Here is a 15,342-nt window from a genome sequence, read left to right as displayed (position 1 = left end):
TAACCACCAGTTCTTAGTGGACAACAAAGGCCCTTGTTTTTAGTGTTTGCTGATTTTTGTGGTGTAAATACTCCCATGAGGGCCAGTTTCAACCTACTAAAATGATGTCCACAAACATGGAGTTTGGAAGAGGTGCTAATAATTATGTCTTGTGAGATGGTACAGGCCAGTTTAACAAACCACTGGTAGGTTGATTGCAACCCTAAAATGCTACCTAGTCTTAGCTTTGAATATTTTTAGTGTCCCACATTACCGTTCTACTATTTGACAGTTCTAATTATTGTAATTCTTTTCCTGATCTTGCTTCTAAAATTACTTTTGCTCCACTTTATCTCTTTGACCTAGTTCTCCTTGTTTACTGTCATCTTAAATCTTTTCTTCTTCAGTATATGTCGTCAAGTCAATATATATATACATATATATGTATATGTATATGTATATACATGGAAAATGTCATATATCCGTATATATGACATTTTCCAGAGGTCAGATCACCCTGACAAACTACTTTGACAATATTCTTCATTGTTACTCTTCCTTTATGAATTTAATATTTATAATTGACCACATAACAGAGCTCAAAAGAACTCTTATTTCTCTCTAAATAGATGTTTCTAATACAGACTAATTCTATGTTTCTTTTTCTTTCTTTTTAATTAATTAATTAATTTTTAGCAGTCACATGATATAACTTGACTTTACTTTTGAACTTGTGATCAACTGTCAAAAATCCCCTTGGTCTTTTTCATGAGGATGGATGTTTTTACATGTGTTCTCTGTCCTAATCAACTGAACTGTGGAAAGTTAGCCTTTAGATTAGCCCAAGCTTCTCATTCTAGAGATGAGAGACCTAGAAATCACAGAGAGATTAATTTATTTAAATAAGACTACATAGTTTTTTTGGTAATAAAGTCAGGTCTAGACCCAGATCTTCTGGTTCCTAATTCTTTAGTCATTTCCTTGTATTCTATTATTTCCTCTTACTCTTAGAATACTGTGAGGTAGGAAGAGCAAGATATATTAATTCTACTTGACATATGATGAAACTCGGAGTCAGAAATACTAAGTCATTTGTCTAAGATACATGGGCAATAATGCCAACTGAATTTTTGAACCTAAGTGCAAAGCTGTTAAATACTATATTTTTCAAGTATGGCCCTTTACCTTAGAATATAGGATAATTTTAATTTTGACTCTGTGATCGAGTTTTAACTATCCCTCCCATTTTCCTATCATTTATAACAGTATAAAGCATAGGCCTCTATTTGCAGGGTCCTGGCAAAAAAACAAGCCAACTCATGGTTCAAGAGACTTTAACAAAGGTATTCTATTGGTTTTCCAGGACTGCTATAGCAAATTACCACAAACTCAGTGGCTTAAAACAAAAGAAATTTATTCTTTCACAGTTAAGGATGCCAGAAATCTAAAATCAAATATTGGTTCCTTCCAGAGGCTCTGAAGGAAAAAAATGTCCATGCTTCTCTCCTAGCTTCTAGTGTTTTCCAGCAATTCTTGGCACTCACTGGTTTATAAAGGCATTGTCACATAATCTTTGTGTATCTTTCTGTGTCCTCTCCTCTCCTTATAAGGGCATTGGTAATTGGGCTCAAGACTCACCCTAAATCCAGGATGATTTCATCTCCAGATCTTTAATTAATTATATCTGCAAAGATCCTATTTCCAAATAAGGTCACGTTCTGAGGTGCTGGGTGAACAGGAATTTTTGGGCAACACTATTTGACCCATTATTGGTACCATTTACTAAATTGTGTGTAGAATAAGGAAAGAAGCAAGAATGAGAAGCCCTCACCGGTCCTGGGCTTGAAGGGACAAGAAGGTAAAATTGTGTTCCAGGACCTCAGTGATCAGGAGCAGTAAAGAAGGGAGCCATTATTGGGGCGCCTGGGTGGCTCAGTGGTTTGGGCTGCTGCCTTCGGCACAGGTCATGATCTCAGGGTCCTGGGATCGAGCCCCGCATCAGGCTCCCTGCTCTGCAGGAAGCCTGCTTCCCTCTCTCTCTCTCTCTCTCTCTCTGCCTGCCTCTCTGCCTACTTGTGATCTCTGTCAAATAAATAAATAAAATCTTAAAAAAAAAAAAAAAGGGAACCATTATGGGAATTCTAACTATAAAGGGATAACAGCCCCTGTTAGGGCTCTAGACTCAGAATAAGTAGAGAACAGTAGGGAAACATTCTACCATTTCTTTCAATCTCTAGTCTCCTTCCAATGATTCTTATTAACCATATCCAACCAGAAGCCAGATGTATTAGCTTCCTATTATTGCTGTAAAAGTGACACAAACTTGGGGGCTTAAAACAATTCAAACTTATCATCCTGCAAACCTATCATTGTTCTATAGGTCAGAAGTTCTACAGACAGCTCAATGGGTTAAAAATCAAGGTGTCAGCAAGGATTGTTTCTTTCTGGAAGCTCTAAGGGAGAATCTACTCCCTGGCCTTTTCCAGCTTCTAAATGCCATCATTTACATTTCTTTGCTCATAACTCCTTTACTCCATCTTCAAAGCCTGCAATGACAGACTGAGTAACATCACATAGCAATCACTCTTACCTCTTTTGCTACCTAAGGTAACATATCCACTGGATGCAGGAGTTAGGATGTGGACATGATTGGGAGGAGCCATTCTTTTGTCTATCATATCAGTGAAGGGTTTCAACCTCCTGTGTAGGGTTGGATCCAGGTTATGGGGGGGATAGAGCTTATACAGGTAGGAGGCCATCTGTAGGAAACATAATTCAAAATTGACTTAAGTACAAGGCTTTACAGGGACAATAGCTGAGTGTCCCTGAAGCTGAAACTTCATTAGCTTCCAAGTAAATCAGCCTCTGCTCCTGGGCACAGAGAAGGGCAAAGCAGGACAGAGAATAACCTGGGGTAGAAGTGGGGCAAATGGGCAAGAATCAGAATAGCATGCCTTATAAGTTCCCCTAAAAGCTGGTTAAAATTTGGACTTGTTTAGAATGTCCTGGCATTCCATCAGTGCTTGTACTTCAGGATGATCTCATTGTTCTTTAGTCAGTCATGAATAGCTAATATTTGATCTTTTTGTTTGGGAGGATAGCATGAGAGAAGGTCAAGAGCCCTGTGAAATGGACTTTGACCATGCATTCATAGAGCTTGGGCTTCACCCATTTTTTCCTCTTCCTGCATTTAAGCAAATGTGTGGTAATCCTATTGGGCTTAGTGCATTCCCACTTAATACTATTCCTTCACCTTTGAAGGCAGTGTAGATTTTACTGACTCCTTTCTCTCCAGTCTTCCCTTCAGATGACCTGTAGTAAGTTGTCTGCTCAATAATCCAGAGAAGGTACCACTGAACCTTAGACTTCATAATCAGAAGTTCAGACTTACTGTGTTGCCAGTGGAAATCCCACCTAGCCACAGTCTATTCAATTCTAAATTTGCTTTTTTTTCCTTGTGACTATGTAGTGATTTTGATACAGAATTTTCCTGCTAGACCCCTTCAGTTCTAGGACTTTACAGTGTAGTCATATGACAGCATGTCAGCAGTTCAATTCCAATATCTGCCCCAACACCACCCAGGGACTTTCTAACAAGAACTAGGACTGTTATTACTTGTATTATTACCCAAGTAGAATAAAGAGGAACTACATGAATAAGAATAGAGAAGTGAAGAATACCAATTGCCCATGTCTTGGTAGTTTAAAAAAAAGAAAAAGAAAAGAGTAAACTCCACTGTAGAGTTTATTCTATGAAAATAGATCTTCTTTCTGAAGAAAGTTTTGTTTTCAGGGTATTTTCTTGCTGTGTTTATTTTATCTCTATAAGTGATGAACTCCCTAATTGCCAGAATTGTACCAACCTTCCAATGGGGGTTGCATTGAAAACAGAAAAAGTAAGAGAATTAATAGTACTGATAGATTGAAGATGTTAGCATACACAATCTAATGATGGACATTCTGGCTAATGTTCTTTCTCAGTTTAGGTCCACTGGGCAAGTCACAAAAACCAGTAATGAAGTTAGGTATGGGCCATTTCTAAATTCACAGTATGGGTTCTTCTTCTTACAATCTATCAACCAATACCTTCACTTGATATTAGTATCTTAAAAAAGAGAAATTTCTAATTTTGTGTAGAAAATTTCTTAGACCTTTTGCTCCAGTTATCTAAACAAATATGAAAGGAAATGTTAGCAATGGAGTAAAAATCAAAGGAAACTCAGGGAAAGGGAACTTAAAATGAAAGTGAGGTTTATTTGAAGTGCTAGAACTTTCCAGAAGTTCATTGCTTGGTTTAATCTAGTCCATGGAGCACAATTTAATCTTTGATTCAACAATGGCACCAACATAAAATGCTTCTTTAACATGTCCTATGCAAATCTTAAATACTGAGAGACCTGACTGGCCTCATGACTGTCACTTACTAGCTGTATGATTTTGGGTTAAGATAAATTCTTTAAGCCTCTATTTTCTAAGATTTAAAAATGAGGATCATATTATCTTCCTTAAAGTGCTGTAAGAATTAGTGGTAATGTGTATAAAATGCCTATTGCTACTGCAGGCAATTATGGTACAGTATTAAAATATTACATATTACATAGAAATTCATAATTATTTTCTATAACTCTTTTCTCACATATTTACTTTTAAGTAATATAGGGGGATGCCTGGCTGGCTCAGTCAGTTAAGCATCTGCCTCTGGCTCAGATCATGATCCCAAGGTCCTGGGAGAGAGTCCTGCATCAGGCTCCTTGCTCACTCAGGAACCAGCTTCTCCCTCTGCCTGCCACTCCCCCTTCTTGTGCTCTCTCTCTTTCTCTCTGACAAATAAATAAGTAAAATCTTAAATAATAATAATAATAATAATAATAAAATAAGTAAATATTAGAATTTAAAACTAACCTCTGGCTGGAGAATTATATGCATTTGTTTGTTAATGGAGATGATCATTTGGGGTGAAATAGACAACATACATCTTTAATCTTTCTCAGTCAAAGGGGTTTTACTTTGAGGACATGGTCTGCAGCTGTTTATTAAAATGTGTTTCTCAGAGTCCACAGTCTCTCCATGGTTCATCTCCTCTGACTTTCCCCCTTTCATTTTCCCCTTCCTTCTCCTAATGTGCTCCATGTTATTCCTTATGTTCCACAAGTAAGTGATACCATATGATAATTGACTTCCTCTGCTTGAGTTATTTCACTCAGTATAATATCCTCCAGTCCCATCCATGCTGATGCAAAAGTTGGGTATTCATCCTTTCTGATGGCTGAGGGTTTTAGAGGGGAGAGGGTGGGGGGATGGGTTGGTCCTATAATGGGTATTAAGGAGGGCATGGAGCACTGGGTGTTATATGCAAACAATGAATCATGGAACACTCCATCAAAAACTAACAACGAACTGTATGATGACTAACACAACATAATAAAAAGTAATCAAAAATATGTTGAAGGAAAAGAAAAGAAGGGCTCAATCACAGCTACATTTTACATAGCATGTTCTATAATTCTTAGTCTTCTAACCATGGACCACTGATCATTTTTAAAGTACTATGTGGAAAAATAAAACTATTTCCAGCAGTATTTGGTGTAAATACAAAGGGTATAAATACTTAAGGGAAACAAGTATATGAATATAGAATCATCATAGCGAATGATAGCAAGGAAAGTCACTCACTGATTTTCCAGATTTTTCTGAATAAGTTAGAAGATACTATAAAGCTATATTTTAGTTTCTTCCTCTCAGGTTCCATATTTGTAATCCTTTGTGAAATTCCCCTGTGGCAGAGTCTCCTGAATGTCACAGAGATCAATTCTTCCCTCTTTTATTAAAAGGACTCCTGAGTTTCAGCAGGGTGCACGGTTGCCCAGCTAGCCATTGTTTCCCAGGTTCCTCCCTCCCTCTCCCAGTTCCTTATCAGACTTCATTTTGACCAAAAGAATGGAAAAGAAAGTGATATGTGCTACCAGAATCTGATTGAACAGGGACAGGGACAAGTACATTGGCCCAGAGATAGAACCCCTTAAAGTAACAGATAGCTCACTGTCCAGATAGTTCTGAGACCTCTTCTCTGTTATGACTCTAGGAGCACAAGATAAATGCCCTCCTTTAAGCCATCATTATTTTAGGACTCTGTTGCAGAAACTTGGCCTGTGCCCTATTCATTCAACCCATCAGAAGAACACAGCGGCAGCCTAGAGAAAATGTTGGCATTTTCTAGATAAACATTATTGTGGTGTCTTGACCACTCTGACTGTACACTACTGACAGCCAATGGCAGCAGTCAGAAAGGTCAGAGATCTCTAAACATTCCAGAGATTTTTTAACTGAGCAGCGGTTTCTAGGTCTGAGCTGTGCCAGCATTAATCATCTTAGGTCATAGTAGCTATTGGAGCAACTGCTGCCTCCTGTTGCTGTGACTTTGTGATGTAGACTGCCAGCAGTATAAATGTCTCTCTTCTTTGGCCCTGGACTTTGCCCTGTGGCTTCTTTGGTCTGGGCCTCATACCTGATCCATGACCCCCCAACTGACTTGAACTGCTGACTTTGTAATTGTCCTTGGGAACTGCCTGGGAGTGCGGGTCCTTGTTTGTTTTCTCTGGCATTAAATATTAGGCTCTGTTTAAGGGGGTCACTTCTTGATCAGCTCAAATTTCACCGAAATTTAGGGAAATGCCGTCTGTAGAAAGTTTGAGATTTGTAAAGTCAGACACTGGTAATAGTAAAGTCAGACACTGGTAATAGTCCTGCTGATCACGTGCACCAAAGGGAAATTTCCTTGCAACAATAGAAACTGGTGACTACTGAATATTTTGCAAAATGACATGTCACAGGAATCCCACCATGTTTTCCACCGGTGGATTATAAGTCTTACGGAAGATTTCACTGATTTACAAGCTCATCTTACACCTCCAGGCTGATGTCCTTGTTGTACTTCAAATACCTGTATTACTCTTCCTGGCTGTTCTTTCCAAATAGCTCTTCTGATGTCTCCGGAAATTGGTCTTCAGGGTTTTTTGTGTGTTTGCTTGCTTGTTTGTTTGTTTGTTTTTAGTCATGCCCCATGATCCACTGTTTTCTATCTAGATTGTCTTGATTCCCAAACTTCCTCTTGAAGATAGGTTTTTGAAAATAATCAGCCTTCAGCAAGTTAAAACTTTCTTCCTCCTTGACCCTCTTCTTTTTCTTCCTTTTCTACAGATGTTCTTAAGGCAAATTCTCTGCATCTCTTAAGGCAAATTCCTCTTTCCTTCCCTCCACATATGGAGAGGCTTTGGTCCTGTCATATATATATATACCCCTACATATGCAACAAATTCCCTGTCTTCACTTGATGTGATGAGCACAGGGTGATGCATGGAATTGCTGAATCACTATATTGTACCTAAGCTAGTATTGTGCTGTATGGTAACTATACCGGGATTAAGGGAAAAATTCCCTGGCTCTCCAGTTTGACTCTTGTCATGGCATCTCTGAGAATGGATATAGAAACTGTTATCTATCTATCTATCGATCTGTCTTGATATCTATATCTATATATATCTTCAGGTATATGTGCAAATGAGATAAACATATAAAATTATATAAATATAAAAATAATACAGACATATATATAACAAACTACTTGGAACTAATTGTCTCACCTGGACTATTTCATTAACCTTCCAATTTACCTTCCTGCATCCACAGTTGGCTCTCTTACAATCTATTCTCCACAAAGTAACCTGGATAATCTTTTGGAAATGTAAGTCACATCATGTTTTTCCTCTGCTCAAAACCATCTAAAGCTCCCAACCCAGAAGAGCAACACATCAGCCTAGAGGTGTAAGATGAGCTTATAAATCAATCAAATCCTCCATCAGACTTGTAACCAATAGATGGTAGACAAACTGAAATATTGTAGGATTACTATAACATGGCATTTTGCAAAAATACTCAATATTGCCAGTTTCTACTGTTGCTTCTTATTTTTCAAACATACTAAGAACACTCTTGCTTGGGGTCCCTTACTGCTGTGCTCACTGCCTGGAATGCTAGTCCTTCAAAAATCTACATGGTTTATATTCCTTCACTGAATTCTCTGCTTAAATGTCTTTAAAAAAAAAAAAAACTTCTCTTCTTTGAAGATTTTATTTAACTTTTTATTTGAGAGAGAGAGAGAGAGAGAAAAAGCACACATATAAATGTATACATGCAGAGGTGAGGGGTGAGGGGAGGAGCTGAGGAGGGGTGAGAGGGAGAGAATCTCAAGCTGACTCCACACTGAGCATGGAGCCCAACATGGAGCTGGATCTCACAACTCTGAGATCATGAGCTGAGCTGAAACCAAGAAAGAGTTGGAGGCTTAAACTGCTGAGCCATCCAGGTGCCCCTCTGCTTAAATGTGTTAACAAGGAAGCCTATACAAGGAAGCCTTTCCTGACCACTTATTGAAGTCTTCCTTCTTTCCTTCTCTCACACACAGCCTTTGCTTGTCACTGCCTGTTTCTGTCCATTAGAACAGAGAATTTATCTAATTTGCTCAATTATCCTCTCTTCTAGTGCCTTAAACAGTACCTGGCATGTGGTTAATGATTAATAGATATTTAACACATTAAAAAAATTGAAGACTAACAATGTATTTCCTGAAATACTTGTTCTTACTTAGTCTACAAACCAGAGTTAGACATCAACTAAAGGCTTACATAATTGTTGGAAAAGAATTTGCCTTTAGTTACGAAACATTTGTTTAGTACCCATTGTGACAAAAGATACTTTACTAAGTGATTGGGGATTTAAAGTACAATAGAACATATTTCTGTCCTCTAGGAAGGGCAACACATAAAACTTGTGTATTATTTTATTTGATACTGAACATTGTTACAGAGACAGATAAATTATTATTGTCCCTATTTGTAAAATGGGGACATAACTTAAATGTAACTTAAATGTAGAGCGCTTAAGTGACTTGCCCAAAGTAATACAAATTAGTGAGAGGTCCAAGCTTTGCTACTAACTAGTTTGCCTTACTTGGACAACTGTCCAGAGTTCCAAGCCTTGTCTTCTTTCCAGTCTACCACATTGCTCTTCAGCACATCCACTGTCTCTGTAGTGCATATATTTGCCACATTTTGCCAAGATGGCTCATAGGAATGAGGAGAGGTTTATTCTAGATATGGATAGTTAATGGTACAGTTTTGAAAATAGAGCAACTATAATTTTATCCTCTGAACCAGTAAGCATTGGCTAGGTTAAACATATAACTTCCAGATCTAAGTAGTTACTAAAATTGTTTCTCATTTATGCTATAATCTCAACATAGGTTATAGGAGGGCTCTGTCCATTAAAGTTACTTGGGGTCCTGGGTTGATGGAAGCTGTTTGGAAACCTAAACATGGTTTGGAAACCATGATCACAAAGACAGACGGAAAGGAAGGCTGTAGAACTGGGTACCAGCAAGTAGATGTTTCAAACCCTCCCGTTTTGCTGCCATGGTCTCATGGCCACTCCAAACTTCAGGTGAGCCTGAAGTGTAGGAGAATGGAATATGGGTGAAAATGGTGAACACTGGTAATGATTATCACACCCACCCACTGACAAATACACACACAGACACACAGATGCTTTGTATGTTACTTTTTTTAATGGAAAGATGACTCCTTTGTCCTCCAAAATCTTTGTGGTGAGACTGTATTTCCTACTTGTGTTTAACTGTTGACTTTTCTGGAAGGGTCTTGTAAAATCCAGGGAAACTGAACCCAGATGATGATGACAGAGAAACCATTTATCTTCTCCCAGGAGCCTTCTTCCATCAGTAGTAATTTTGTCCCCTTATTACACATTGAAATTTGTCCTTGCTTCTCAGTTTTTTAACATCACTTTTAACTTTCATTTCTATACAGATAGTTATTGATAAAATAATAAAGTTTTTGATAGATGGGGGAAAAAGAATTGGGCTTTTTTTTTTTTTTTTGTAACTGCAAATTGTTCAAATCGTGATCTGTTAAATATTACTCACTCTCTTTAACATTATAGTTAGGAATATGAGAAATGAATGTAATGCCAAAAAGAGGAACTAAATCATGGTTTATCTAGCTCAGTCTCACTTAGAAGGAGAACACGTAGAGAAATCGGAGTACACAGAGCTGTAATGCTTACAGTACATAAAAAGCAAATGGAGAGATTGACTCTTAAAGATTATGCTCCTGAACCATTACCAAAGGTAATTTTTTTCCTCTATGTTATTTAATTAGAATAATAAAATATGAAATTACTTATATCCAGGGCTTGAAAGCACATAACTCTAAATTGCAACTTAATTTTACATGTTTAAGTCTTATAAACATTTAAACTTTAACTTACATTTTGCTCCATAAGTTAGAAATAGATAAAAATTTTAATGCTGTTTTTAAAATTATTGGTCACATTTTATTATAAGGTTTCATTCGTATAAATTTAATAGAAGAAAAAGGAAATGGGGAATTGAAGAACTGATATGTGAGATTTCTAAACATTATTCTTTTTTGACTGTGCAGAAATGGCTTCAAATTTTGCCAAAATCCATAGAGAACTGGAATGAGTATGTTTTCTCATTTTATAAAATATATGTGTTACAAAGAATTCACTGAAGACATGATTATTATATGTATGATGTAAGAAATGTTTATATATCTATCATCTATCAATCATCTAATTTTTTAAAAAAGCACAGATAAGGAAGTCATTTTATTGATATGTTTTTGATGCATTATAAATGTGAAATTTTGACAATTATATTTCCTTAAAGTGAGGCATAGGTTTGAATTTTGTAATTTAAGTTGAGACACCTCTCAGTATCCACTGCAGTAAATGTACTTGCAATTTAGTGCTCATATCATTTATCACATTGAATAGCATTCAGGAAGCCCTTGCATGGGGAGAAATGAGTTATTTAAAAATGAAAACTGTTAAAATAAATAAATCACTTGAATTAGATATGAATGATATTAAATATGGATTATTCAAATCATATTTGTAAGGTTGACTTTCTTTATTGTTAAAGCATGATAAACAATGTAACAAGTAAATAATTAGTACAATTTATAGTGTTTTAGGGACAAAAATGAAAGAATATTTGATTATAACTTTTTGCTACTTCATATTTTTAATATGAGCAAATATAAAAAAAAGCAAGTACAATTAAGCAAAGACCTTCAACTCAAATCATATTAATAGGGATTTGTGAAATACTATAAAATAGAAATATAATATGACATTAATATTATATTTTTACAGGTGTATGCTATCACAAAAGAAAGAAAAAATATATCTGCTTATCCATTATTGCCCATTTTAAACAAAGACTGCACAGAACTTCACAACATATTTTTATAGCTCAGAACTCAAAAAATTTTCCCCTTGGATATCATTAAAATTTCCTTTAGCTACCTTTCACTTTTGGGGGGAATTCTGTCAGAATTTGAAAAAATAGAAAATAAATCGCATAGAAAGCATTATTAGGATGTGAATTTGTTAAATTCAGCTGGAGATATATTTAGTTGCTTAAATTAATGAGACCAACAAGAAGAAGGAATACATACTTCAGAGGTTTGCATAATTTTTCATACAACTAAATAATTTGATTTACTCACGTTAGCTATTTCCTTTCTTGTCCATAATTCTCATGTAAAGGTAGAGTTTTAGTTGCTATTTCTCACTGAAAATACAGAACAGATTAAAGAAATAATCATTAAAAAATACTTGATAGGCTGTGAAATGGGTCAGAAATATTTTTTTTTCTTTTTAAAAATTTATTTATGTATGAGAGAGCATGCACAGGACTGGGGGGGATGGGCAGAGGGAGAGGGACAAGCAGACTTCCCGCTGAGGACCCTAAGATCATGACCTGAGCCCAAGTCAGATGCTTGACTTACTGAGCCACCCAGGTGTCCCCAGAAATATCTTTTCATAGTGTTATACTGGAGAATCTGAGGTGACAGATACATGATTGAATTTTAGATGTATTTTTCAGTTGATTTGCTTATGACCTTTACCCATTCATAGACTTCATAGAATTTCCTTTTTTGTATTTATAGTCAAACCCCAAAATTCCGATGGCACTATTGTTATTTCTTAGAAGAATGTTAAAACACATACAGGGGGTAATGGTAATGAGTGTGAGCCACACTCATTATTAGAAAGATAAATATGAATGTGGAAAATGGAGAAGCATTTTAAATGTGTGTGGAAAAATATAGGAAAAGTGAATATACTGAAACCACTTAAGTATCTTAATATAATAAAGACTTTCTGAGATCTGCTATGGGTAGTTTAACACAGTGTTACTTCTAGAGAATACGTTTTAAAAATCTTTGGAAATAATTTCCAAAATGCTAGCTGTTGACTAAAATCCTCCCCAAACAGTCTTCTGTTGAGATTAGTGCATTCTTCCCCAGCTCAGAATAGAAACCACAGAGCTATTTTTCTAGTGAGAACAGGCTGCTCTTCTGAAAAAGCACCTCCTATGCAGCTCCCCCAGCCAGTCCCTGGCTCTGTATTGTAGTGCTCCCAGTCACCCTGAACAGAAACCTCAGATGGTTAGATTTTGTGAGTCCATAGGTACTGCTTGAAAATGCAGGAAAGACAAGAGCTGCTGTATTACTCTGCAGGGGAAAATGAAACTAAATTTAGATCCGCATTCACCAAATCTAGCATCAGTTGTTTTGTGGCTCCTTCATAGTGCTTTGGGCTGCTTTCGGATTTGCACATTTCAGGAACAACATTGTGGAGACTTTGTTAGTCTGCAGTGGTCCATTGGAAGGAAGTTGCTCTCAGTGCTCAACTGTTTCCGGTCTCTGTGGGAGGCCTGCCACCTCTGAGTTTCAGTCTCACACTGTACAACTTGCTGCCCTCTTGTCTCACCAAACACCAAACCTCAAGAATCTAGCTGCCAGGGATCAGGTCATTTGCTGCTTCATCAGCCTGAAAGCTTTTTTTTTCTTTCAGAATCCACTTTAGTATCTTTCAAAACTTGAGCCTTTAACGCAAAATTTTTGTTAACTTTCCAGTGCTTAAGAAAAGTTCAACCTGGGGCACCTGGGTAGCTCAGTGGGTTAAAGGCTCTGCCTTCAGCTCAGGTCATGATCCCAGGGTCCTGGTCCTCTGCTCGGTGGGGAGCCTGCTTTCCCCTCTCTCTGCCTACTTGTGCTCTCTCTCTCTCTCTCTCTGTGTCAAATAAAATAAAATAAAATAAAATAAAAAAGTTCAACCTTAGCTATTTCACTTTAATCCTGAGGTAGTATTTTCCTAATTTTATAAATGAGGAGATTGTGGCTCAGGAAAACATTTTTAAAACTTGTTGTGTTTATGTGAACAAATAGGGGACATAGAATTTAAAACTAGGTACCTGATATGTGCCAGAAAAAGAATTCAGAGTTGGATAATATAGACATGTCCTCAAAGATACTGGTATGTAGTGGGAAGGGAGACAATAGATACACAAATGAATTAATGCCTTTCAGTGTGATAGAAGTTAGTGTGAAATTATATTAGAATCTAAGTGAGAAAACAGGAGGGAATGAACAATTCAGTATGGGGTGTCCAGGTAAGGTTTCTTTTCTTTTCTTTTTTTAAAGATTTTATTTATTTCTTTGACAGAGATCACAAGTAGGCAGAGAGGCAGGCAGAGAGAGAGGAAGGGAAGCAGGCTCCCTGCTGAGCAGATAGCCCTATGCAGAGCTCAATCCTAGCATCCTGGGATCATGACCTGAGCTGAAGGCAGAGGCCTAACCACTGAACCACCCAGGTGCCTCACAGGTGAGGTTTCTAAGAAGAAGGAACGGTCTTGACAGTTGGGAGGAACCAAACATTCAAAAAGAGGGGAGAGTCAGGGAGAGTTATTTTGGGTATCCTTGCATTTATCATTTCCTAGTCAGTCCCATCCCTACACTTACTGTCTTATTTCTTGTTTTCCCTCTGTATCCTGATTTCCTCCCCCCAACAAACAAACAAACAAACAAACAAACAAAAAAAGAAAGACAAAGAAAAACCACTGGCCAATGCCTATTAAGTATCTTTTATCACCACATATTGTGTGTGGTCACTAACCCATTTGAGTTATGGACTATGTTTTCTTTGCTGTGCTATTCCATTTACACTGATTATAGTAAGTATATATGTATACTATTGAAAAAATTTTGATATGTAATGTTACTTTAATTTCCTTGTTTGTTCTGAACATCTAGTATCTTCTAAACTGTTGTTAGGGAAACTAATGACAGAGAAAAAGAAGAAAAAAATGGGGAAAGTGAGCTAAGGAAGAAAAAAGAAGAAAATGGTGAGAAAGAAATAGAAAAAGGAATGATTGTTAATAACTGTGGGCAGGGTGCCTGGGTGGCTCAGCTGGTTAAGCAACTGACTTCAGCTTAGGTAGTGATCCTGGAGTCCTGGGATTGAGTCCCACATTGGGCTCCCTGCTTGGCAGGGAGTCTGCTTCTCCCTCCAAACCTTCCCCTTCTCTTGCTTGCTCTCTCTCTCTCAAATAAATAAAGACTTACAAAATATATTAAACAAACAAACAAATAAACAACTTTGGGCAGCAAGATACTAGCTCTTTCCACCTGCTTGCAAATTTTGTGCATGTGAAAGGAAAGCTTTCCGAGACAGGAAATTTTAGGGATTATGATATGAAAATAGGACATGAAAAAGTATAGGAAAAATCATCAGAGACATGATGGAGGCCTGATATATGAAATCAGAACTCATTCTTTGACTGAAATCCCCAAATTATTTTCTAAGTGAGCAATATTAGTTCAAGATACTTCAGAATAAAGTTTGGTATTACACACAAATGTGGAGATGACAAGAGAAGGCCTCTAAGGCCAACAGAAGCCAAGTCTTCCATATTGTCTAACATGTGTATATAGAGAGAATTACTTGATCATAGGATGTGAAAATGGAAAATTTGTTAATAACCTTTTAGTCTCAAACATTCATTTTGGAGATGAGGAAATGGAGACCTATATGCCTTTTCCAAGCACAAACAAGGAGCTGTTAGGAGACCTGACTAGATTTTACATCCTGGATTCCTTTCCTAGTAAACTGAAGCCTATTAACATGGACATAGAAGATGTCATAAGTGGACTACACTTAGGAGACATAAAATTAAGCACTTGAGAAGTCAAGCAGAAATTCTAGAGAATCATAATAAAGAGAGAACTACAAAAACATGTTATGATTTCTATGTAGGCCAAACTATTTGAAGATTCAAGGCTGAGTGAGGGTGGGTGCAGTTGTGGGGAAGCAGATGTGAAATTAAATATTTCTCTGACTTTTAATATCTCATTTTCTATCTTTTAAATGGCTTGCTAATTGTGGGTTGATTATTATATTAGAATTGTAATCTTAGGA

The 15,342-nt window shown here is 36.9% G+C and overlaps 1 protein-coding gene across 2 annotated transcripts in view; it reads left to right on the top strand.

Moving 5' to 3' along the window:
- The first annotated feature begins 10,090 nt into the window (after nucleotides 1–10,090).
- Nucleotides 10,091–15,342, top strand: part of TFEC (transcription factor EC) — a 175,978-nt gene continuing 170,726 nt past the window's right edge. Inside the window, exon 1 of one of the 2 annotated variants that reach the window (XM_004741927.3) lies at nucleotides 10,091–10,177. The gene's annotated coding sequence lies outside the window, so the exon portion shown is untranslated. The remainder of the gene's footprint in view (nucleotides 10,178–15,342) is intronic. The other variant, XM_045062900.1, reaches the window with a different exon arrangement.

The sequence above is a fragment of the Mustela putorius genome, unplaced genomic scaffold (genome assembly GCF_011764305.1).
Source record: "Mustela putorius furo isolate JIRA1106 unplaced genomic scaffold, ASM1176430v1.1 tig00003845_pilon_pilon_pilon, whole genome shotgun sequence".
NCBI classification, from domain to species: Eukaryota; Metazoa; Chordata; class Mammalia; order Carnivora; family Mustelidae; genus Mustela; species Mustela putorius.
Note: the sequence above shows the minus strand (reverse complement) of the source record. Positions and strands in the feature narration are given on the sequence as shown.